This window comes from Phalacrocorax aristotelis, chromosome 12 (genome assembly GCF_949628215.1).
Source record: "Phalacrocorax aristotelis chromosome 12, bGulAri2.1, whole genome shotgun sequence".
Lineage (NCBI taxonomy): Eukaryota > Metazoa > Chordata > Aves > Suliformes > Phalacrocoracidae > Phalacrocorax > Phalacrocorax aristotelis.
The window spans coordinates 1,595,001-1,619,754 of record NC_134287.1 but is presented as its reverse complement, the minus strand read 5'-3'; the positions used below and the strand labels follow the sequence as shown (position 1 = coordinate 1,619,754).

Sequence of the window (24,754 nt, the reverse complement as noted above, 5' to 3'; positions counted from 1 at the left end):
AGCAGGGAATGAATGCATATACAGTACTCCCCTCTAATGCTAATGGACCCTAGCACTGAGATTAGATTTACACCCTCCCTCGAAACGTACACCAGGGGAAGGCAGCTCCCCCAGGCTGCCTTCTGAATAGCGTGGTGCTGCAAACACTGCTCTCTGCGCACCTTCATCCCCACTGGCCTCCACACCCGCCGGCACAGGCTGTCCTGCTCCCCACCTCTGCTGTGCCCCGCTTCACAGAGAAAGACTGCTCACATTTTCCTCTGCCCAGTCCCCGTGGCAATGGTGAGTAGAGCAGCGCTCGTCCCCCTGCACGCTCTCATCGTAGCCCCCAACACTGGGGGCTCACGCCTTTGCACGTACCCACCACCTCCCCATAAATGCTGGGCAGCGGCCAGCATTTCACTCCTCGGCACTGAGTCAACTCCACGCGACACTGCGAAGGGTTAAAAAAGTCCTTTTATAATCTCTCTGCTCCACAAAGAAATAAAAGCATGGAGAAATTATCCTTCCCCCTTCCCTCCCACCATCTTTGCTTTGGGATGGGAATGGGATTTTGACCTGAGGAATAATAAACCTAACAACGGGGAATGTGCGAATCTTCCACTTGCAGAACAGGGAGGCTCAAGATACCCAGGAAGAGAAGGACAAACCATTAGGAAAGTTCTCATGGACAGATTTTCCCATCCGAGGCTCCATGTTTGACCCAAGTCCCTTGAGCAGAGCCAAAGCTAGTCCCCAGCCCTAGCCCTGGCAGGAGCTGGGGATCAGGAGGCACAGCCCTGGGGAACAGGCCGGGAGCATGGCAGTGCTCACACACCTCTTACTAACACAGCTAGAAACCCGGGCCCCACGCTGAAGCGGCGAGGAAGGACTCCCACCGCGAGTCTGGACCGCCCAGCTTTCATGAGCAGCCTTCCTTCATCCCTGGCAGTGGGCCCGCTCCTGGGCAGCGTCACTACACGGCGGGAGTGACCATGGGCCTGCTAAAGAACTCCCTGCAAATAATTCACACCAACTTGTTTAAAGGAGCAAATGGGTTTAATTATTAGTTACAATCTTGTCAATAATTATCACCCCATCTGTGGGTAATAAATGGCAGCTTCTCACAGACTGCATCATTAGAGTTTAAGGACACCAATGGGGTGCATTAAAATGCTGAGGAAAGCATTGATCTGGTGTAAAAATGCTCTTTACAAATTACAGGCACAGGTCAAGCCCACCAGTGAGTCCTCCCTCTTCCCATCTGATGCCAGCTCGCCCTCTCCCCTCGCCGTGCATCCTCCCAGTACCGCCAGCCCACGGCTGCCAGAAAGACAAAGACCCCAGTCTGCGGTTTGCAGATCTAGATCTTGCACAGGACTTTGAGCTTTATAGAGCAAAGGCTGTGTGGTAATGAAGGGGCTGGTATAAAGCACCACAGCTCCATCCTGGTCAGCTCTGCTGCTTTACTCCCAGAAAGGAGTTGGCTTGGGCATCTTCACAGCGGGTATTAGCCAATGGACAAGACAAGTAGGAGCATGGAGGCAATGTTTCCAGAAATGCAGCTACTTCTGGGGTGGAAAGGCATCATCAGTCATCACACAGCAGGACTTCTCGGAGCAGAAATGATAACTCCCGTTTTTTTTTTTTTTTCTTTCTATTTGAACTGCAGGCTGGAATATAGGCCGGCAGAATGTAATTATCCAGGCTGGAATTTGGCCAAGATGCTGGGGCTAACAGCCCTACTGTTTCAAAATATGCCACAGTACCCTAAATGATCACATCTTGCAGGATTTGATTTTGCATTTCATCCAAAACAATGTTGGGAAGTCGGTGAGTAGGATAAGCATAAACTAGTCCCATTTATCCCCATACCTGCTGGAAGTTCAGCCTAGAATGGCTCCTGAAAATGGTTTTCACTTTCTGCGCAAAACATTGAAAGAAGTCAGTGGTTTTATTCCCTTTGCAAATTCTCTGCAAGCAGTTTCCTTTTCTTTTTTTCAGTGAAAAATACATCAACTTTCAGAAGGGGAAACTTGAATAAAGCAGGATATTTCCATTTGAAAACAAAAAAGGGGAAAGGGCATTTTTTTCCTCTACAACAATATTTGGCATATTCACGGGGGGTTTTGTTCGATTTTTTTTAATTCAGCCTGTTAGGACAGACAGAGGATTAAGATAGCTAATGGACAGTCTGTATTGGCAAACAAAACTAACACCTAAATGATTCTTTGCATGTACAAGTGGTAAACTCTCCATTAAAAAGAGAGCTACATTGACAGAGGCAGGCTGGACCACAACTGAGCCACAGTGTAAATAAACCTCTGCCAGGGCCCATACACAGCCCTGTCAAACACCATGCCTCCCATGCTTGCAACCTATCCCCCACTATTAAATAGCTCCAAACGCTCCCTGTTGTTTTGAATGCTATGCAAATATTGGCAGAAGGCTGTACACTCTGTTTTAAAGACAACTCAGATCACAGCAACACCAACCAAACTTTTTGGAAAGCCGCATCGGGGCTTGCAGTTTCTCTTTTTCCTCCAGCGAATAAAGTTTATCTGCAGAATAAATTGTGGTTTTAGCTGACTCAGGCTGATTGCTAGCTCTTGCTGAGTTTGGCCAATCATCCCCCACAAGGGAAAAATAGGAAAGGAAAAGATAATTTTGAAAAGTCAGAATATTTCCTTTCCTATTTTGGAAGAAGAATGATTGTAATTTATATTTCATGTTGAAATGTCTTCCCTTTGTGAAACATAACTGCTTTTCTAAAAAGGACAGTGGCCATCTATAACCAACACATCTCATTCAGACGGGAAAATTTACAGTGGCCTTCTGTTCCACTGAAACATCTAGAAAAAAATCCACCTTAGGTTAACCAGGGGAAACCAAACCCCTCTTTATTTTCAGTTGGACAAATGAAAGCAAATGCACGAAAGGGACATTCAGGAGCAATGTCAGATGCCACGGCTGCTGGGAGCCCAAGAGGGGAACGTGGAGCCTCCGACCGGCTCCGCAGCAGCATCAGCAGCGCACGCGTCCTGCAGCGGCCTCGGCGCCCCTGCGCTCTGCGCATCATTTGTTGAAAATCTCAGACTGTCACTTATCTCACACACACCAACCGCACTTGGATGAACTGCCCCAATGCTGCCATTGCCTGCTCACATTTAGTTTCCATCACATCCCCGTCTGGTGCTGAGGGGAATGTAAAGGAGGAAAATAAACTGAAATGCAGGAAACACCACGTTCAGTTCTTAATCTGCAGCCGTTTGGACTCTACTTCCAAATATCACGGTAATTCCTTTGGTTTTCTGAAAATGTAAGCAAACCCTAAAAAGCAGTGTGACTTTTAGAAAGGATATCTTTCTGGCAGCCTGCACCAGAAACAAATTATTCCCATGTTGTAATGCATAACGCACAGTAAGGTCGGCATGAGAATTGGAGCTGGCCACTGCACAAACACAATTCCACCAGCTTAGCGTCCAGCCTCATTCATAGTACCTGCTCTTCGATTTTGTTCCTGCTTAAAAAAAGTACCGTGTCACTTAATTGACCGACTCCATGCCACAAGCGGTTTGCAAACACACTTGTTTGAAGAAGATACGCCCTGGCTGATTTGGAAAATCCCTGAGCGGTGCATTCAAAATAAATCAGAACTGATTCATGACCAGTTGGGTAAATACAGGGAATGGCGGACCTGGCACAGGTACACCAGCGCCCATGATAATATGCTGAGTTCACTCCAACTAATTTTGTACCTTCCTCCATTTCACTTTCCGCAAAATTCCCAGCAGATCACTTTACAGTGAGGGTTGCGTTGCAAACCAGCGCGTAATGAACAGACAGAGGAGGAAAATCACAAAAGCACATTTGAAAAACTCCCTGAGTAAATATTTGCGTTGGAAACCGGACCTCAAGATTCACTGCGTGCAGCCAGGGGTCAGAAGCATCACGGGTCCGCTCAAAACAAAGGCAACTTGAAACTGTGAAGCGGGGTCGTGAGTGAGCTGGTCAGAATCAGCACAACCTCACCGGCGTCAGGAGCTGCGTCTTGCATTGCGGCTGAAGCTCCCGACCCCGCGTCTGTGTGTGCACGTGCACGTGCGGTCACATATGGAACGCAAACCCGCGCGCGCTCACACATTCCTAAAGTGTATGTGCATATATTCCCGTATTTACAATGAACTGTTTATGAGCAAGCTATCAAGAAAGAGTTTCCACTGAAATTATTCAGTGAATGACTTCAAACAATGAATACATTTCAGGAAATGGCGATTGGCTCCAGAGCAATCCGCGAGCAGAAAAGAAGGCAAAAGCAGTTGAATAAATGGGTGGCTATGAATTACTCATTTAGCTGCATTATCTTCTTGTGGTCCCAATTCAGCAAATGCCTAAACATCCACTTCCCATTAAGGGCATGAATAGTCCTATTGATTCAATAGGGTTATTTTCTTTGCCTTCCATGGGGCAACTCAAATACTTAAATTTAAGCAAGCGCTTAAAGTGCTTTGCTGAATCAGGAGGTATGTCCACACTGTATATACCTGTGTTATACAGAAGGTCAGATTAGCTGATCAAAGAGTCCTTTATGGTCTTAAGATCTATAAATCTATGAATAAAACTAGCCTTTGCTGGAATTGCTTCTACATAACCTTCCTGAGCACTGAAATTCATCCACACCCCAAAAATATTAATAAAACACCCTGTACTTAACTCTTTTCATATTATACTAAGTGTGCCACTAAATAAACCTCTTAATATTCCAGTATATTTTGCAATGAACATTTTCCCGGTACGCTAGAGCGATTCCTCCTTTTGTGCCATCCAGAACACAATCCCCATGAAATACTGCAGTAAACATTTCTCTGAGTACTACAGCAAACACTACCAGCATTAGCAGATTAACCATTCCACTGAGCGCCATATTAAGCACACGTTTAAATACTGAGAAAAGACGTATAGCTTCCTCTTTCCACTGCGCCTCGTTACCCTGCCGAGATCCATATTTTTCTGCACGGAGTCGACCAGCCCTGTGTGTACCTGCTCTGTTCCCTCCCCTCCCGACACTTCTCCCGCCTCTTTTTTTTCCTCCTTCTTGTTTTGTTCATCTTGGAGCCATTCTTCTGGCTTGGAAAATTTGTCAGGGGGCAGGAAGCGGGGGATAAAGGGAAGGCAGAGGATTTGGCACATTGTTCAACCACAAAATCAACAACGAATCTATACTGCGTGCGTGCCGCTGCCTCTCTGTCTCAGCGTTGCTGAAGTCTGTTGATGGAGAAACTCAGGCTACCTCCGGGTCCCCCCTCCCTGGACCAAAAGAGATAAGTGGTGCTCTGAAGTAGCAGGTCTTGACTGGTGTAATTTCAAGTTATAAAGCATTGTTTGGGTTTTACAGGTGTACTTTAATGTCGGTGAAATTACCGTGCCCAAAGCCTTCAACGGATTCATCTTTAGCAAGTGTTTAAGAGCCATTGACTCGTCTCTTGTTGCTGACAAACCATCTAGATTCAACCCATGGTTCTGTTCAGCTTTTCTCCTTTCCCTCCTCTCTCTCTTTTTCTCTCTCTTTTTTCCTCTTTTTTTTTTTTTTTACTAGCAATTTGATGTTTGATCATTTGAGGCAATGAGGCGGAGGGTAATTTACGTTATCAGGGAGGTATGAGGGGTGCTGGGAACCCAGACGCAAGGCCCATTCGCCTGCTAAAGCGCCATCGTAATGTAATGAGACTCCAGTCAAGTGCAGCTAGTAATGGAGAGGAACATTTCCCATTCATCTGCCTACCTGAGACTCCACCGAATACGACAATAACTTTTGCATGGGAGGAGCGGGGGGGACACGGCAAAGGGGGGGCCGGAGTCCCCACGGCACGACTCCCTCTGTCGCAGGGAGAAGCACCACAGCCTCATCCTTTAGACCATTGAGGGAAACAAATTAACACAACTCGGGAAGCCACAAACCAGGTTGTTGGAAGTGCTTAACCCTTCCCAGGTCCTTTCCAGCAGGCACCTGGTCAGCACAGGCCTTCCCTGCCCAGCCGTCCCTGCCTGCCCACGACCGGGTCCTCTCCATGGTCCCGCAGCTGCTGCGTCCCGCAGGGGAGGACCAGACCCTCGCGCAGGGGGAGTTTGGGGATGATGGTTGCACCAGAACAGGCCAACAGGAGGGTGCCTGCGCATCAACAAGCAAAAGTTGAAAAAAGGAGGAAAACAATTTTGCAGAAGTACTCCAAGGCCATTTCCCTCCAAAGGGGTTTCCAAAAAAAGCCCCTTTCCCTGATTGCCCCCAGCCAGCTCCATCACTTGCCCGCAAGCATGGCTTCCTAGTACAGAACCAGAGCCTTGAGAAACCCCCTCCATTTGTTTGTACGCGTGGCAAACAGGACGCTGGGATCGCATCAAACATTTCTTCTAATGCCATGTTTTAATATCAGTCAAAAGACAAACAAAAACCCAATCCTGCCCCACACTTCTAGCACCCTGCATGCCAACCCTTGGCGGGGGTGTGGGGATTTCATTCCCCACAGCCGTGCCAGAGCAGCTGCCTCCTGCTCTGGAGGAGCAGACACTAACTCTGCTCTGGGGTGTCCCGGGGGGTGGGCTGGTCTCCCAACAAGGATGAGCATGTTTACATCACCCTGGCTGGCGGGGAAACCGAGGCACAGAACAGCGCCCCGTGCCATGCCATCATGAATAAAATCCAAGGACTCATTTATTTTTCGGAGAATGAGTTCCCAAGGATGCTGGGAGTCATTTCTGCCTTCCCCCCTGTCTCAAACTCTGCTTCTCAGCCTTGGCCCTTGCCTGTAAAACCCTCCCTGGCTGCAGATTCCCTTTCCCCTCTGCCTGCGTAGCGCAGGGACAGGGCCTCCCAGCAGCACAGTGATAACAACAGTAATACCCACCACCAGCAATAACAACGATACACATATTCAAGTTCTCGCAGGCAACCCTGCTACTCTGCACACTTTGTTTGCAAGCGGAGGGTAATTATAGCTCGAGGGAACCTCCTGGATGCAAACAGATCTCCCGGTACGAAGACCTCAATGTATGTCAAGGGGTGTAGGTGGCTGGGGCGAGATAAAGGGGCAGGAGAGATTAATTTCCTTCGGCAGCCTGTCCTGAGCTTGCCATTTGTTCCCAGAACTCAGCCTGAGAAAGGGAAAGAGAGGGAAGGAGAGGGAGAGGGCTCAGCTCCCCCTCCCAGCCCTCACCAAATTCCTGCCACATGGACCCTTCCAATTATATCCACGTTTGAAAGGCTGCTGTCAGGATGAAAGGCACAGAGCAGTAATGAACTGACGATTAATTTGCAGTTGGCTCACCCAGCGCGCGAGCATCTCTCAGGCTCGCTGCATGCGGGTGCTAAATATGACGATGTCAGCAATTGTCAGCCAGAGCCAGGGTTACCCTTAATAAGAGTCTCTCTCTCTGCTGCCTGGTTGCCCGCTGCTGGCTTTCAGGGGCTCCAGCTCGACTCCCCATCTTCCCAACGGCGAGGGGAGCCCTGGACCAGCCCGACAGCTGCAAAAGTAGCAAGAGGATGGGAAAAGAAATGACCCTCTCCCCTGGCAAAGCTGCAGGAGCAGCTGCCAGCGCTAACTGCCGCTGCCCATGCCAACTTTGACCTGGGAGAGTTACAGCTTATGCTGGCACGAAAATACCTCAGGATGTGAGCAGGCACGTGAGCACCAGCCATGCCTGGGCTGGGATTCTTTGCAACTCCAAAACTATCAGCAAATATCACAGCCTCTTAATCCATGCTTAAAACAAATCTCTTACTCTCCACCTTCTAAGTCAGCATCACCATGTTGGAGGGGGTGTGGTGGCCAGGGAGCGTGACTGACCCTGAGTTTCGAGCCGGAGCTGTTGTAGAGAAACCCTTCCTGGTATTGCGCAAAACCGGGCTGACAGCAGCTGGTTTTCAGTAATGCATTAAGGGTCACCATAGCCTGATGGGGTCTGGGCATATTTCCTCTCCTCCTCAAATGCCCTTGCCAGCCCCAGCAGGGAGACAAGAGGCACATGGGGACCACTGTGGCGAGCTCTCCGGGAGAGCACACAGAGGGGTCGGCCGTGCTCCAAAGAATTTCCAGGCTAACCAGCCAAGATGCACCCCGGTGCGGGAGGGACGCAGTGGAGAGTGTTGGATTGACAGGGCTGGGAATACAACCTGCATTTTCTGCATTAAGGGGCCTGTCATCAGGCCACAAGGGAACGCTGCTTTGCAGAGGGAAGCACAACACCTGCTCCAAAGACACAAATATTCAAAGGCAAGAGCTACCTCTTGGCATTGCACGACGCCACCCCCTGCACGCTCCCAGGGAAGCCAGGGTGTGCACAATGGACCTGCAGATTCCATCCAGCCTTCTGTGTCCGCCCACCAAATCCAGACACATCACCTCCTTTCCTCATTCTCACAACAGGTATGGGACCCAGGCCTGAGCCATCAGTCACTACGAATGTGCTTAACCTTAAAAAGGTATTTTCTTCAACTGTCTGAAGTTGGGCATCCCAAAGCACTGGGGACCTTTGAGAATCTGCGTTCAGGAGGGTCGTAATAAATTCTACTGTGGAGCAAGCATCAGGTGCCTGGAAGGTAGCAAAGCAAAATTCTTCAATGGATGAGGGTCCATGTCTAGGGCATTAGAGGTCTTCATACAGCAGCTTCCTTTTAGACTGTCCAAAGGCCTGTAAAATGCATTTCACATCTCTCATTCACTACATGATCATCCAGATTATGAGCCCTGGCTTCACGTTATTAGGTTGGGCTCTGCAAGGTGGGTGCACTGATTTCATCTTGGGCGTGGGCTTCTAGAGCTTCAGAGGGCTGGAAAATCAGCTGCAAATGGCTGAAAAGCCTCTACCTGGAATTATAAACCAAGCACTGTGCCCTTCCTGCTGCAAACACTGGCTATCACCAGTACAAATCCCAGAATGTGCACAAAATCCCCGACACCTGCCGTTACAAGTGTGGGATTCCTGTGCAGCCCACGTGGTCAAATATCTTGTCATTTTTACCCTTTCCGCTCTATATAAACAACACTCCTCATCTTCACCTCTTTTGTGGAGGCAGGGACATCAACTGAGATCTCCTTGGGACACTTTTTCTTAGGAAACGTCACATCTGAGCTGGCTGGAGCATCCTGTGAATTCATGGCATTTACGGAAGCTGGTGTTCCTCAAAGTAAGGAAAAAAAGCCCTAGAAAAAAAATATTCTAGCAAACTGGGTGCCTTTTCTTTTGAGACGTTCTGAAAAAACCTTCTGATAGTTGGTTCAGAATGACATTTAGTTCTAATTTTATTTGGATGCTATTAGACAATGTTTACAGAGCTCAGTCACCAAAACAAGCATCCTTTTTCACCTTGAACAAGACATTTAATTTAATGAAAAGTGATATTGTGGGGTTTCCCCCCATCCCCAGCCTCTTGATTTGCAAAAAAAAGTTTCAGCAGAACCAAAACCAGATTATGGCCAGGTATGTGTGTCTTTGAAACTGCCTGCAGCTAGAAAGGCTGCTATTCACCCGGCTCTGGTACATGCACAACTTTATTGCTACAGTCCTGGGGTGCCCGCACAACTCACCAGTCAGTTTCCCTGCATGAAATCACATTCCCTGCCTGGAGAAACGTACAGAACTGAGAGAGACAAAAAGCATTCAGAGATGGGATCCGCTCAGGAAGCAAACACTCAGGATGGGATGAGGTCTATCTTATCAAAAATGGACATATTATTACTGTCACAACCCCAAGGGTTCCCTGGCAGTGTTTGACCCTGAGTCCTGACGCCAGGAGGAAGGGGGGGACAATGGTGATGGGCATGCACCACCACCGGCCCTGTAGGTACTTCACAGCATCCTTCTTTTCTGGCTGCAGGTCTATAGGTACCTCATAGGTCTTGCCATAACCACAGATGTGTTTTTACCATGTAATCCCTGCCATCAGAGCCCGGCATTTCAGGCACCTCTCCTAGCATGGCCCTCACACCCTCCCAGTGCTTCCCTGGCAGACGCGTGGGGTGGCCTGCCAGTGGGCGACAGCCCGGTTCCAGCTCACACACCATTTAAAAAGAATTGCCTTCATGAGAGCTTTCCACAAAGACTTTCCAAGCTGCTTCTCCTGCCTGCCGGGCACACCTAGGCCTTGGAGAGCAGCCCTTTGGCTTTCCCCACGCCTTCCACCCTGCCCGGCTCCCCTCGGGCGCTGCCACGGCGGCCGTGCTGTGCCTCGGCGCACAGCGGGCGGTAGCAGAGTCACGGCACCGACGCCGCTTGGCAGGCACTCCTAACGACACTGCATCCACGGGAAAGCCAAACGCAGCCCTTGGAGAGACAAGGGCTCCTCTGCAAAGGAGACCTGAGCCCTTTAAGGAAGAGAGAGGAACAGAAATCAATTGTCTGCTTGCCTTCCTCCCCGGGCTCCCCTCTCCCCCTCCTCCATCACCACCACCACCACACATGCACCCTATTCACCCTGCTGGAAGGTGACATTTGCTATTAACCTTATATTGGGCCATTTTGTAAATCAATGTCACTTACATTTAATAACAAGTGTAATCAAAGGAATTATGCAAATTTAATTTGATGCTTCTTGAATTATGCAAATCTGCACCACATATAATGGCTTCTGACATGTGCCCAGTTGGAGAACGTTCCATTACCTCCTCTCTTATTACCCCTATTATTATTTTTATTTTTTTATCCTGTGGTGGGGGGGAGGGAGAAGGGAGGAAGCAGCGGTTAGGCTTGGAGGCAGGGGGGACAAGCAAGTGCAGGGAAAGAGAAGGGAAAGAAGAGGGGTGGTGGAAGAAAGAGCTCCTTTGCCTGCATTTTGAGTAGAAAAGCCTCCTGAAGGCATTTCTGTTATTGTTATTGCAGAGCAAGGAGAGCGGGGGGGGGGGGGGGGGGCGTGGAATGGGGATGGGGGGAATCATTTCCCATGAATGGCTTTGCAGGCAATAATACTATAAGCCTCTGATTCTAAATTACTGCCCTTCCAGTCCTATCTCCAGCACGATATTACTCTCCTTGGCCTCTTCTTCCTGAATTACTAAGCGAGCTGGGGGAGGGGGAGGGAAGAGGGGGCAGGACCCACAGAGTGGAAAATGCAGGATCAGGGTTTGAAAGGGTGTTTCGGGTGTTTTTGCTCCACAGCCACCCCAGGTACCCCCACATCCTTATTCCTCCCGCTAGGGCCCCAGGAGAATAACCGTTCTTTTCCCCTTGGCTTTCCCACTGCTTACTTGTTTCCTTGCACATGACCCCAAGAACAGGGAAAAAAACACTACAAGGTGGATGTGCCACAATCTGCAATATCCCCAGAAACCTGGGGCATCTACAGCCAGTGACGCCTCAAGTTCCCCGCTTTGCAAGCACTTCGCCATCTGCAGCGCCAGACGTCAGTTTGGACCAGCCTCTTTCTCCATTCCTTTTGCTTTTCAGAGGCGACACGAGGATTTGGTGACCACAGAGTGGCTCTGAAAGACAGTGCAGTGGTGGTAGCAGAACGTATGACGCTGGACCACGTTTTCCTCTGCTGGACCACGCACAGCGGCTGATGAGTGACTCCTGCCACAATAACTCGTGCAGTGTGACCTTGGGCCAGACCACTCCCACCTCTGTGTCCTGGTGTCCTCACACTTGTGCAAAGCAGATAAAGAAAACAATCTGTCTTTTGAAGGAGGAGAAGAAAGAGACGACAAAATGCATTTTTAAAAGTCTGCGTGCTCCCCTAATGTGAACTGATACACGTTACGAGGGGACGGTACCAGCACGGCTCCGTCATTCCTATAAAGCAGAGAGCCACTAGGATCAGAAGTCTCCCCACTCTACATTTGAGAAGTGAAAGGCAGGGGAGGATTTCCACGCTTCCCATTCAATTTACACTTGCCATGTTTCCTCCCAGAACTCTTCCAGAAACACTGATTTTTTTTTTTCCCTTTTTGCTCTAAATATTTCTGCTTTATTACATGGCCCTACAAGACTGCAGGTTTTTCTCTAACGGAAGATAATTTCCAGAAACATACTCTGCATCTATAGTTTAAACATAATAAACCCCAAAATATGTCCAGATTAATTTTTTCCTGTCAATAGCTCAAATTCTTTTTAAAGCTAAAGAAAATTTTTTTGGTTTAATGGAAGGATATTTCATCTCTTATCAAAAATATGCTCTCATAGACATTTTACTGAGAGGAAGCTGTCCCTACTCTGCCCAAACTGAAAATCATTTGAAGTTCATTGTGGAAAATGCCATGTTTCAACCAGTCCTTGGTAGCATGGCTTCCACTGATGATGGGGTAAGATGGATGTGCTTACCCCATTTCAAGGCTAGCTTCTGCTGGGCTTGGAAAAGAAACATGCAACTCGTCCAGGGGGTGCTGCTGGTGTTACCTTTCAAGCCCTGATGGTATTTGGCAGCTTGACCAGCAGCTCCCCAATGCCACCGGCACTCCACCAATGCCACCACTGCTCCGTAGAGCCTGTATGGAAAAGAAGGGTGGATCTTCTTCTCAAGAGCTGCAGCTGCAGGTAGAAATCCTGCTGGGAGGCCTCAGTCCGGCATCTTCTCTGGCCCTTGTCCAGGGAGCCCAGCCCACGCTCTCCATCCCCCAGGACTGCGGTGCCTGGAGGGAGGGTGTCAGCAGAAACAGCAATAACGGTGTCTGGCACTCGCTCACCCCTGCCCGAGCTTGTTGATTCACTGCCCAGAGATGGTGTCTGTCATTAGGAGGCTGAAGAAAAGAATGACGCTCATTTCAGAGTCAGATACATCAATAACCTCTGAAGTCCTCCTCAGCCCAAGGCTTCTGGACTGCACAGAGGACTGAGGACTTGCCTTGCCTTGCCTTGCCTTGCCAGCAGACAACCCCCATTGCTCCCATGGACATGGGGGTGGTCGGAACCTGCTCCCAGTCCCTGGCACCAGTCGCTGCACTGGCAGATTAGCAGGAGGGAGCCCCTCGCAAAGTGCTGGAGCTGAAGCACCACTGCTGTGGGTGCCCACCTCACACAGCCCCCGGCCCTGAAGGCACTTCTGGGGAAGCAGGTTAATGAGTGCGTGGAGCTGAACTTGTCCCTGGTGCTAAGCCTGCTGAGGTCAATGAAGGTACCAAACAGCCCATAGGGTCCTATTCCTGAAATCAAGAGTTATGTAGCAGATGGAAACGCTGCTCCTGCAGAGAGAGCTCAGCACACTACATGCTGTCTCATGGCTGGTGTTTCTGGGCTTATCTCCCCACAGAGCTTTTCAGGAGGATGTCTCTGAACAACTCCAACAGCGGATATTCCAGGAAAAAGGGTCTGTGCTGGGGGTTGTTGGAAATAGCTGTGGGGACCAGCCCTGTGGGGGGTAGAAAATGTCCTGCATGCAACACTACAGCCAGCAGCACCAGGCGCAGAGCTAAAGCACGGTATATCGATGACTGTTGTAACAGGGGCTTAGTGCTGTCTGTGTATTCCTCAACGCCAGCCCCAGCTGGAGGATGCCAAGTATAATAGAGCAGCCAGAAGAGCCTAAAAGTGAAAGCCTTTTTATCAGGCAACCTGTTTCCTGGAACTTAGGTCCTGATGCTATAGGTTGATTCAGAAATGGGCAATGCAATGTTCCCAAGTCTAGGCTGAAATACCTTTGTGCCATTGCTGGGAGAGGGAATTTTCTTGGCTTGCGCCATGGGGGGGATGCTGGGTTTCCCCAGGGTAAATAAATAGAGTGGGGAAGTGCCTCTGAAAGCCATAATTGACACAAGGGCTCTAAAAGGGACGGCTCCCAGTGGGAGACCATGCTGCTTGAAGTTTTCTTGCTCTCCCCTTCCCTGGAAATCACAGGTCATTGCTTGCAGCCACCTCCTCCCCACTAAAACTGTAACCAGCGAAGAGCCATAAAAACACCGAAGCACAGAAAGGCTGGGAATCTGAGCTGATGAGAAAGGGCACGCTGACAAAATGACCATGACACATCCTGGGAAGCAGTTTGGAGGGAGCAGGGTGTGACCGTGCAAGAGAAGACCTCCTGGGGGAAGATGGTGAAGGCTGCAGAGGCAGCAGAGGCAGGGTGGAGGAAGGCCCCTGAGACATCTAGCAGCTGTGTGGAGAGGAGTTTACCAGGAAAACTTCATGACACGTGCCGAGGCCTTGCCACCCCGCTCCCAGAAGGGACTCAATCTCTATTGCCCTTGATACTTTACGCCATGCCCAGAGCAAACATTTATTTGCTGGCCAGAGCACCTGGCATGGTCTTTTTCATAAAAATAAACTTTTAAAGGAGACCTGAAGAAGAAATGGAATTATAGACAGTCCTACTTCTGACCCAGGTCCCAGCTCTTCCACTGTTACCTGTGCTTGGCCAGGATGTACTGGTGCTAATCACCGTCCTTCCTGCTCTGTGCCTCAGTTTCCTCACCTGTAAGGTGGAGACGGCACAGCAGACGCTCACCCCGCAGGGCTGGCACAAACCCCACCAGCAGTGACTCTTCTGCAATGGCATCAGTGGAGGAACCTCTTGCTTAGCAAAGAAAAAAAAGGGTGCTGAGGTCGAGGCCGGGAAGGAAGATCTCCCCACTTTCCCTTGCCCTGGCAATGCCAGAGGACGGGAAGTTTCACTGGGAAGGCACCAAAGTTTTGCCTTCCTTCTAGGGCAGATGAAAGCGGGATAGCAGCCACATTTGATGTAGGGTGGGTCATACGTAGGAATGAGACCTAAGAGCTAAACAAGAACCATGGGTCAATGCCACATAAGAGACTAAACAGTTCAGCTGATCTTTTATAATGAGATAATCATATATTTTGTTGTTATGTTTTTAGAGGCTTTTAGGTTCTGCGTTACATAATTTAATTACTGCAAAAAGCTCCAGGAGTCAAACATTTGGAAAAAAACTATTTTGAGGATAACGACTGCCTTCTTATGAGCACGACTGGGCTTTGCAGGGACAGAGTCTCCCAAGGCCCATTTTAAGCTGGCAGGCATCTGATGAAATGTAGAAGCAACAGAGTGGGGGCCGGAGGGAGCCAGTCTCTTTTGGAGCAACTTCCTCCCAGCACCCTGAAAGTTTTGGCAGATCCTGCTGGCATGAAACCCCACAGCCTGCTTCCCACACTGAGCTGCAAAAAGTCCTGACACATGCGCTAATGACAGCAAGAATGTCTAACATCTGTTAGATGGGAAAAACAGCGAGGCCCCATGGAGATCTCTCTCTAGATCCACTTGCTGTAAGGTCCACTTACCACAGGCCCCTGGCAAAAGTTAGCATCACCCTGCTCTGGCTCTCTCTCACACCCCAGCCCAGCCTCCCCTGGTTCAGGCGGTGGTCCCACACCTTTGCTGCCTGCATCTGGGCCCAGAGATGCTGAAGAGATTCCGGGCCCCCTCAGAGGGGCTACCCTCAGTGATGCCACAGGAGTCACCCATCGAGTGCTGCTTTTGGCCTGGTGGAGCAAACTCACCTGGGTGCAATCCCATCAGCGTCAGTGGAGCCTCACGGGGGCGAGTCCTGCTTGCTCAGCCTGCCTCCAGCACCTGACGCTGCGTGCAGAGAGCACAGCGATCTGTTTTTTCTCTCTCCCCCTTCCAATCCTGCCCATTTTTCATTCCTCTCATTCCCTTTTCCCAAACACATGGGTGCAGCGCTGCTTGAAGAAAGCCCATGGAGTTATTCCTGCTTCATCCTGGGGCAGTTCGGCAGAGATGGTGGTCCTCTGATTTCTTCTCATACACCCTTTCCAAGAAGCTAGTCCTTGGCACTGCAGGGAGAGGGATTATTTGATCTTTATTAATTTATTGAAGGGAAGGAAGACGGTGGAAATTGCAATGAAGGGGACAGCCAGCAAGATGGCAAGGAAGAGAGGTTAAAAATGAAGTCATCATCTAATTGGCCTGCAGTGAATTATTCACATGTATAATCTTTTTAAAAAAAAAAAATTCAGCACAAGGCAATGCAAGTAAATGCTGTTCATGTTTAAAAGTCATTTCCATAAGTAAGTGCAATTTCTCTACTGTTTGCCCCTGTTTAATGAAGTGAAATCTTGTTTGCATTCCTCCCAATTTCCCAACGAAAGGCGCCCAAGCGTTTGCACCAAAATTACTCGGCCCAGATTAAAACCCTCCAACACTTTAAAAAAAAAAAAAAAAAAGAGAAGGGGGGAAAAATCAGACTTATTTTTAAAATGCCTTAAGTGCATCCCAGCATCCTAATTTATTTTTAGACACTCGTTATTAAGAGTAGTAGTAAGTTTCCCCTTCTCTCTCGCTCTCTCTCTTATTTAAATGAACTTAATGGCAATAGATGCAAATGTCTGGGAGAGGAAAATAGTTAACATTTATTTATTCTTACTGTTGTCTCTTCCCTGGCTGGTGTCATTAGAACAGTTCGTTGCATCCCATTCGCTCCCATTAGCTCTGCTATCAGAGCCACCCAGCACGACTCCAGCACGGCTCGAAGTGCTTTCTGCGGCCCACATAGGGACTACATCATCATCTCTGAGGCACTGGCTTAATGACAAGAAAAAAAATCGGAATATATTGCACAACGATCTAGGGAAACAACAACAAAACCCACCGCCGATGCCGATGTCACCGCCCGACACCGTCTCCCCTTGACCCGGGGCGCGCAGCCCTGCCTCGGCCGGGTGGGTGGACAGACAGACGGACCAGCCGTGGCGCCGGGACAAACATGCCTTCACAATTCATTGATCCGGGCAATGTGCAGAGAAATACGCCAATGGGGACCTGGAGTCCTTGGAAACGTGCTCGTGAAGACCCAGCGAGACTGGAATGGGTTCAAACAGCTGCTCGGCACCGGCAGAGCCATCTCCCCCCGTGACGTGGGGCTGCCAGCCGGCTGGCTCCTGGCTCCCTGATGCGGGCAGAAGCTACCAGCCAGGGCTGGTGGCAGGGTGGGGGACTTGCACCCCCTTGCTGGACGAACCCTGGTTTCCCCTGTGCCCCCGCTGCTCCCCAGCGGGAACTTTTCCTAAAGCAAAGCAGACCAGCTCACATATGTGAGCAACTGCGTTTCTCGGGGCTGCGCGACCCAAGCTGCCGGCTCCAGTTGATGGCACATGTCACCTCGCGTGGTGACCTCGCAGGGCACATTGTCCCAGCCCACCGGCCACTGCTGTGAGGATAAGGGGCAGCAGGGGCCGAGGGCCAGCACTGGTAGGCGGCAGCTCAGAGAGGCAGGCGCCCTGGTGCCCAGGAGAAGTGGCCAAAACCCACCATCCCCCAAGCACCGGGGTCCTCTCTGACCCCCTGGAAGTGGAGGTGGCCATGGCCCACCCTAGAAGGACAAAATCCCTTTGCAAGCTAGAGGGAGATGACAGCTCCCCTGCCCAGAAACTCTGTGTGGTTTGGGGTCTTCTGAGCCCTCCGCCCTGCAGGCGGCACATGGGCGAGGGTGGCAGCGAGCGCGGGAGAGGGAGACCAGGGCTCGGTGATGGCACCGGCTGACAAAGCAGCATTTGGGAGGGAGGACATCAGCATCTGCAGCGCTGACACATAAAAAAGAGGTGGCAGCTATTGCAGGCGGGGATGGAGCCGTGCGAAGGGCCCTCCCCCCCGCCACAAAGTTGACATTGTCTCCCGTGATAACTTTTCTGCTGAGGTAGGAGACACTTTACTGCAGAGTTGCACACAGCAAGTAGCTGCCCTCCCCCCCCCCCGCCCCTTCCCATCCTCTCCCTCTCTCTCTCTCTCCAGCATCATTTACATCCTTAATTAGCTGTAATTCTGCAGTGCTCATTAGGGAAGGACTGGAAAATATCAAGGAGCCCACAAGCAGGGGGCTTCGGGGAAGAGGGAGGAGAAGAGGGATGGGGGCATCAGGCTGAGAGGGGATGCCCCAGGCTGGATTGTGGAGTAAGGGGCCAGGAGCTACTTGCTTAATTCAGGTGGGATGATTACACTAATTTGGGAGCACCGATCCAGCGATGGGGTTAAAGAGGCCACAGCGTCCCACCCAGAAAGGCAGAAGACTTGTCCAGGGGATAGCATCATCTCACCAAGAGGACTTGTTCTTACCTCCTTGCTCGCAGATGATGTCTCTCTGCTGGGTCATTCAGTGCCCCACATTCTTGAAGTCAACGGCCAGGTGGAGGAGGAGGGCAACCTTCCCCTCCAATGCAGGGAGCTACACAAACTTGTTCTCTGCTCCAGCCTCGCAAGTAATTATCCAGCAAAGAGGTTTCTCTGGAAAATTGCAGCTGACTGGGATAAAGCGCTTCTGCCAGGTGTGCCACTGTGCAGCAACCTTTTGGCTGGAGGAAGAAAAACTCAAAAGTGATCTAGAAGAAAATCCGAATGAGTGCTTAACTGTTCTTTAAAGCAGATGCTCTCCTGACTTGACACAAGGAGGGGTGAGCATCCTGAATTTGACTTCAGTGACCAATAAAATAACCAACAAGCAAGAAATTAGGACTTGAAACCATAGCCAAACTTTACATTCCAGGTTGTTGAACAAAATATATCCTTCAACCCCAAATGGCCAAACATTGTGACGTTTTATTGTTGGTCCATATATTTGATATAATTACTTTGGGGACCAGCAGCAGATCTGGGCACTTCTAGTCTGGATGCCCTTTCACTCAGAAGTATACAAACACAGAGAGCACCAAGTCCTCCCTCTGCACAGCATCAAGGTACAAGACCATTAAGGACATACTATTGCCTCCTTGCCTTAGCTGGAGAACAGAGAACAAAGAGATTAAGTGAATTGGGCAAGGACATAAAGGAAATCTGTGTCAGAGCCAGGCAGTGACCCCAGATTTCCTGATGTCTGTCTGTGAATTGCTAGTTTCAAGCCTTGCAATTCTGGGCACATACTTGGCTATTTTTAATTCACTGCCTAGCTGTATCTTTGCTTGAGGTTACATGTGCATGTAGAAAAGTCTGTCTGGGAATTCAGTGACGTTCATGAGGATCGTCTTTGCAAGTCCCTCCTCCTACTTCTCACTTTCTGGCAACAATGTGAGCCTACAGATTGAGCTGTGATGGGGTGTCCACCACAGACTCAAATGGCTACCAGAGCATGTGGGATTATTTACAAATATATAGAACCATCAGGGATGGAAAAGACCCTTAAGCTCATCAAGTCCAACCGTAAACCATAAACCTTGCTTTAAGTGCAAGCCCAGTTACTTAAACCTTACAGTTTCCTCCCAGGAGGGAAAATGCATTGCCTTCAGGACAAATGCTTACGCAAAGCATGATACCCTGACAGAAAACACAACGAAGGGAATCTAGGTGCCCTGATCCCCTGTGTCTGACTCTCAATATAACAAAATACTAATACTTACACTGTCGAGAAATTCGTAACAGGAAGGTCCGTGATGGAGCAGAGGTACTTCTCAGAGGCGACGTGTTGCGCTCATATGGGCATGTGCGCAAATGAGCACTGGCACATCCAAGTACCTTCCTCTTTTATTAACATCTTCAAATTCCTGTTAGTGTTTAGATGAAACTTGCCATAACAGAGAATCAGAATAAGCAAACGTGCCAGAACAAGTCACGAGAAAGCCCCGGAGAAGTACGGACTTTTTAGAAGCGCCAAAGACCTTTGCAAAACAGCATTTCAGTGATCTGTATCATTGGCTCTGAAGTCCAACACAGGTTAACTCCCTTCACTCTTACCCAAGACAACTTATTTACATCATTCAAGCAAAGAGAAATCTGGCCCATCTTGCTGTTTTTACGTCTCCCTTTTTCTGTAGTGTTTCGTACATAGATTTCTAAGGCCTTTACAAACAAGATAAAATTTCCAGCTCCACTAAGTAGCAGCGGAGCAGAGACTGCCTGGATCTCCTTGCAGTCCTTTAAGGAGCAGCTTCTCAGCACTTCCAAGGGACCATTTAGTCAAGGTTCCCAATGACAAATTGACAATGACAAACCTTCAGAATGGATTTTTTTCCCATTACCACTCTAATATTTGAGAAGAAAGACGACGATCAGGAAAAAAAAATGCTAGATCCACATGCCTATTAGACATGTTCAGCCGGTACAAGGGAAGACGCCTCATCATCACGTGGCTGCAGAAGACAGGGTGCCAGTTGGCTTCGAGGCCTCCCTCTCTGCAGCCTTAGCTCTGCCCTCGTGATGTGGGCAGCTGGCAGGACTCTGCAGAGGGTAAATACCCACTCACAGACATCCCCAGAAGAGCTTTTGGAAGTGGAAGGAGCTGACTGTGGCTCTTGCATGGCTCACAACTGCGAAGGGCAGCTCCTGGGCAACAGCTCTCACTTGCATGAAGGCATCTGCACTCTCCCGCACAGCATTCAGTGATTTCCTCCAAAATGGCTCAAAAGGGTCTTTTGCAAATTGCTCATTAGTGGGCTCTTTGATACCTAGAGTACCAATGACTGGCGTCATTCGCACAGCCTATTTGCCATCCTTACATTTTCCTCTACTTCATCCTTCTGCCTGAAAGCTTAGAGGAACAGCGGGAGCTTGGCTTTTGCCTTGCAGCATTAGTCAGAAATCCCAAGCTCAGACAAACTGAGTCTGGGATGAAGTGAGGCTAAGCAGATGCCTAGAAAAACAGGTAAAGTATGAATCACAGATACTCAGCTATGAGCCACCTCTCCCGCAGTTTGGTTTCAGAGCTGGCTGTACAGTGGCTGAATCAAAGGCATGAAGTTGTGTTGCACACGACTGTCGGAATCAGCAGCAAATCCAGCCTAGGCTGATCTCCAAATGGATACAAGTAAGGAGGAACAAACCGGCATGCACAGAAGCGAGCTCTTTTGTGTGTGTGTGGGGACAGGCACATGTGTGCGCATATTTACATTTTCGTGTGTGTTGGGGTGTGCCTGATCCTGCACATGCAACCCATCCTGTGACCCATCCTGTGACCCATCCTGCAATCCATCCTGCGACCCATCCTGCAACCCATCCTGTGACCCAACCTGCGACCCATCCTGCGACCCATCATGCAACCCATCCTGCAATCCATCCTGCAATCCATCCAGCGACCCATCCTGCAACCCATCCTGCAATCCATCCTGCAATCCATCCAGCGACCCATCCTGCAACCCATCCTGCAATCCATCCTGCAACCCATCCTGCAACCCATCCTGCAATCCATCCTGCAATCCATCCTGCAATCCATCCTGCGACCCATCCTGCAACCCATCCTGCAATCCATCCTGCAACCCATCCTGCAATCCATCCTGCAATCCATCCAGCGACCCATCCTGCAACCCATCCTGCAATCCATCCTGCAACCCATCCTGCAATCCATCCTGCAATCCATCCTGCAATCCATCCTGCGACCCATCCTGCAATCCATCCTGCAACCCATCCTGTGACCCATCCTGCAACCCATCCTGCAACCCATCCTGCAATCCATCCTGCAACCCATCATGCAACCCATCCTGCAATCCATCCTGCAACCCATCCTGCAATCCATCCTGCAATCCATCCTGCAACCCATCCTGCAATCCATCCTGCGACCCATCCTGCAACCCATCCTGCGACCGATCCTGCGACCCATCCTGCAACCCATCCTGCAACCCATCCTGCAATCCATCCTGCAATCCATCCTGCAACCCATCCTGTGACCCATCCTGCAATCCATCCTGCAATCCATCCTGCAACCCATCCTGCAATCCATCCTGCAATCCATCCTGCAACCCATCCTGCAATCCATCCTGCAATCCATCCTGCAACCCATCCTGTGACCCATCCTGCAACCCATCCTGCAACCCATCCTGCAATCCATCCTGCGACCCATCCTGCAACCCATCCTGCAATCCATCCTGCAACCCATCCTACGACCCATCCTGCAATCCATCCTGCAATCCATCCTGCAACCCATCCTGCGACCCATCCTGCAACCCATCCTGCAATCCATCCTGCAACCCATCCTGCGACCCATCCTGCAACCCATCCTGCAATCCATCCTGCAACCCATCCTGCAATCCATCCTGCAACCCATCCTGCAATCCATCCTGCAATCCATCCTGCAATCCATCCTGCAATCCATCCTGCGACCCATCCTGCAATCCATCCTGCAACCCATCCTGCGACCCATCCTGCAATCCATCCTGCAATCCATCCTGCAATCCATCCTGCGACCCATCCTGCGACCCATCCTGCAACCCATCCTGCAATCCATCCTGCAACCCATCCTGCAATCCATCCTGCAACCCATCCTGCGACCCATCCTGCAACCCATCCTGCAACCCATCCTGTGACCCATCCTGCAACCCGTCCTGCAACCCATCCTGTGACCCATCCTGCAATCCATCCTGCAACCCATCCTGCGACCCATCCTGCAACCCATCCTGCAATCCATCCTGCAATCCATCCTGCGACCCATCCTGCGACCCATCCTGCAACCCATCCTGCAATCCATCCTGCAACCCATCCTGCAATCCATCCTGCAACCCATCCTGCAACCCATCCTGCAACCCATCCTGCAATCCATCCTGCAACCCATCCTGCGACCCATCCTGCAACCCATCCTGCAATCCATCCTGCAATCCATCCTGCAATCCATCCTGCGACCCATCCTGCAACCCATCCTGCAACCCATCCTGTGACCCATCCTGCAATCCATCCTGCAACCCATCCTGCAATCCATCCTGCAATCCATCCTGCGACCCATCCTGCAACCCATCCTGCAACCCATCCTGCAACCCATCCTGGAATCCATCCTGCAACCCATCCTGCAATCCATCCTGCAACCCATCCTGCAATCCATCCAGCGACCCATCCTGCAACCCATCCTGCAATCCATCCTGCAACCCATCCTGCAATCCATCCTGCAACCCATCATGCAACCCATCCTGCAACCCATCCTGCAACCCATCCTGCAATCCATCCTGCAACCCATCCTGCAATCCATCCTGCAACCCATCCTGCAATCCATCCTGCGACCCATCCTGCAATCCATCCAGCGACCCATCCTGCAACCCATCCTGCAACCCATCCTGCAACCCATCCTGCAATCCATCCTGCAACCCATCCTGCAATCCATCCTGCAACCCATCCTGCGACCCATCCTGCAATCCATCCTGCAACCCATCCTGCAATCCATCCTGCAACCCATCCTGCAATCCATCCTGCAACCCATCCTGCAATCCATCCTGCAACCCATCATGCAACCCATCCTGGAATCCATCCTGCAACCCATCCTGCGACCCATCCTGCAATCCATCCTGCAACCAATCTGCGACCCATCCTGCAACCCATCCTGCAACCCATCCTGCGACCCATCCTGCGACCCGTCCTGCAACCCATCCTGCAATCCATCCTGCAACCCATCCTGCAATCCATCCTGCAATCCATCCTGCAATCCATCCTGCAATCCATCCTGCGACCCATCCTGCAACCCATCCTGCAACCCATCCTGCGACCCATCCTGCAACCCATCCTGCGACCCATCCTGCAACCCGTCCTGCAACCCATCCTGCAACCCATCCTGCGACCCATCCTGCGACCCATCCTGCAACCCATCCTGCGACCCATCCTGCAACCCGTCCTGCAACCCATCCTGCAACCCATCCTGCGACCCATCCTGCAACCCATCCTGCAATCCATCCTGCAATCCATCCTGCGACCCATCCTGCAACCCATCCTGCAACCCATCCTGCAACCCATCCTGCGACCCATCCTGCAAAGTGCGCAGATGCCCGGAGAGGAAGGGGTCCTCCCCAGGCTGCACAGCGCCTAAAGTGTGGGTGAGAGTCTTCAGCCAGCTACTGAATACCTTGAGGCGTCAGCTGTAAGGGTTTATTTCCAGTACAGAGCATTTTCCCCCGCTAAGAGTCAATGAAACCTTTTCTGCAAACCTCCCTCAGGCACCACACAGAGAATGTGACACTAAGGAAAAGTCGGGGAAGAGTTCTGGTCACGCAGGCTATGGTAACTTGGGGAGAAAGCCTACCCCATGAAAAGAGACCGCTCGTGTAATTTGCAGAGATACTTGGATGACTGAATAGCGTTGTTCTTCACTCCCACTTCGCAAATATTCTTTTGGTTTCCAGCGACATCTTTCTCCATCTCCCTAATTCTTTCACACGAGCTTGGAAGAGACGCAGATTTGCTCCATGCAAGCTTTCCTGGTGGTATCGCCTGTAGCGACTCCCGCCAGGAGGAGCTGGGAGGAGAAGGGCTCTGAACTGGCCCAGCCTGCATCCCCAAACTGCTTCACTGAGGCTGCCTGCAGCGCTGCAGCAGCTGGGACCCTGCCAGCCTCCGCTGGCCCGCTCTCCCCTCTGCGCCCCTGCCCCAGCTCTGCAGCCAGCTCAAACCCTTCACCCAGGCACAGCCTCCTGACGGGACTTTGCTTCCTCTCTGTGGCCCAGGTCCAGGCACAGTTTTGGAGTATGTCCTCTAGAAACCGGCCCTCTCTCAGCAGTCAAAGCCAAGCCTAACAGTGCCTCCTGCTGAACCTGCTGGCACGGCCGGCACCTTGCTCCTTGGGCATCCTGATCTTTCCCGCAGGGACTCAGGCAGTGACAGGCAGGGAGATTGATAGCAAGGAAAAGCAGCAGATGAAAAGTAAACTCACACTACATAAATTCTTAAATGATTTTTATAAGGACACAACATTGTAACAACTTGCCAAGAACAACACCGAAATTATTTCAAGGTTTCCCATTTGTTTGTAAAGTGAATATTGAAAGTGCAGGCAGCAGTCTCCTCGCGTTCCCCTGGGAACTGTTAGTGTCCGTAGTAACGAGGTCATTCCTTTTTTATTAGGAGAAGGGTTTCTGTAAAGTTAAATGTGCTGACAGCCTCTTGCCTTTGATGTTGGGTTTCACCTCAGTCCCTCCTGCAGATATTGCT

At 50.4% G+C, this 24,754-nt stretch overlaps 1 long non-coding RNA gene across 1 annotated transcript; it reads right to left on the bottom strand.

Moving 5' to 3' along the window:
* Positions 1 to 12,142: 12,142 nt before the first annotated feature.
* On the bottom strand, positions 12,143 to 19,501 carry LOC142063520 (uncharacterized). The gene is made up of 6 exons (XR_012662799.1): positions 19,261 to 19,501; positions 17,987 to 18,222; positions 16,302 to 16,459; positions 15,415 to 15,711; positions 14,408 to 14,677; positions 12,143 to 12,599 (listed from the first exon to the last, which is right to left on the bottom strand). It is a non-coding gene; the product is annotated as an uncharacterized LOC142063520 (long non-coding RNA).
* Positions 19,502 to 24,754: the final 5,253 nt, after the last annotated feature.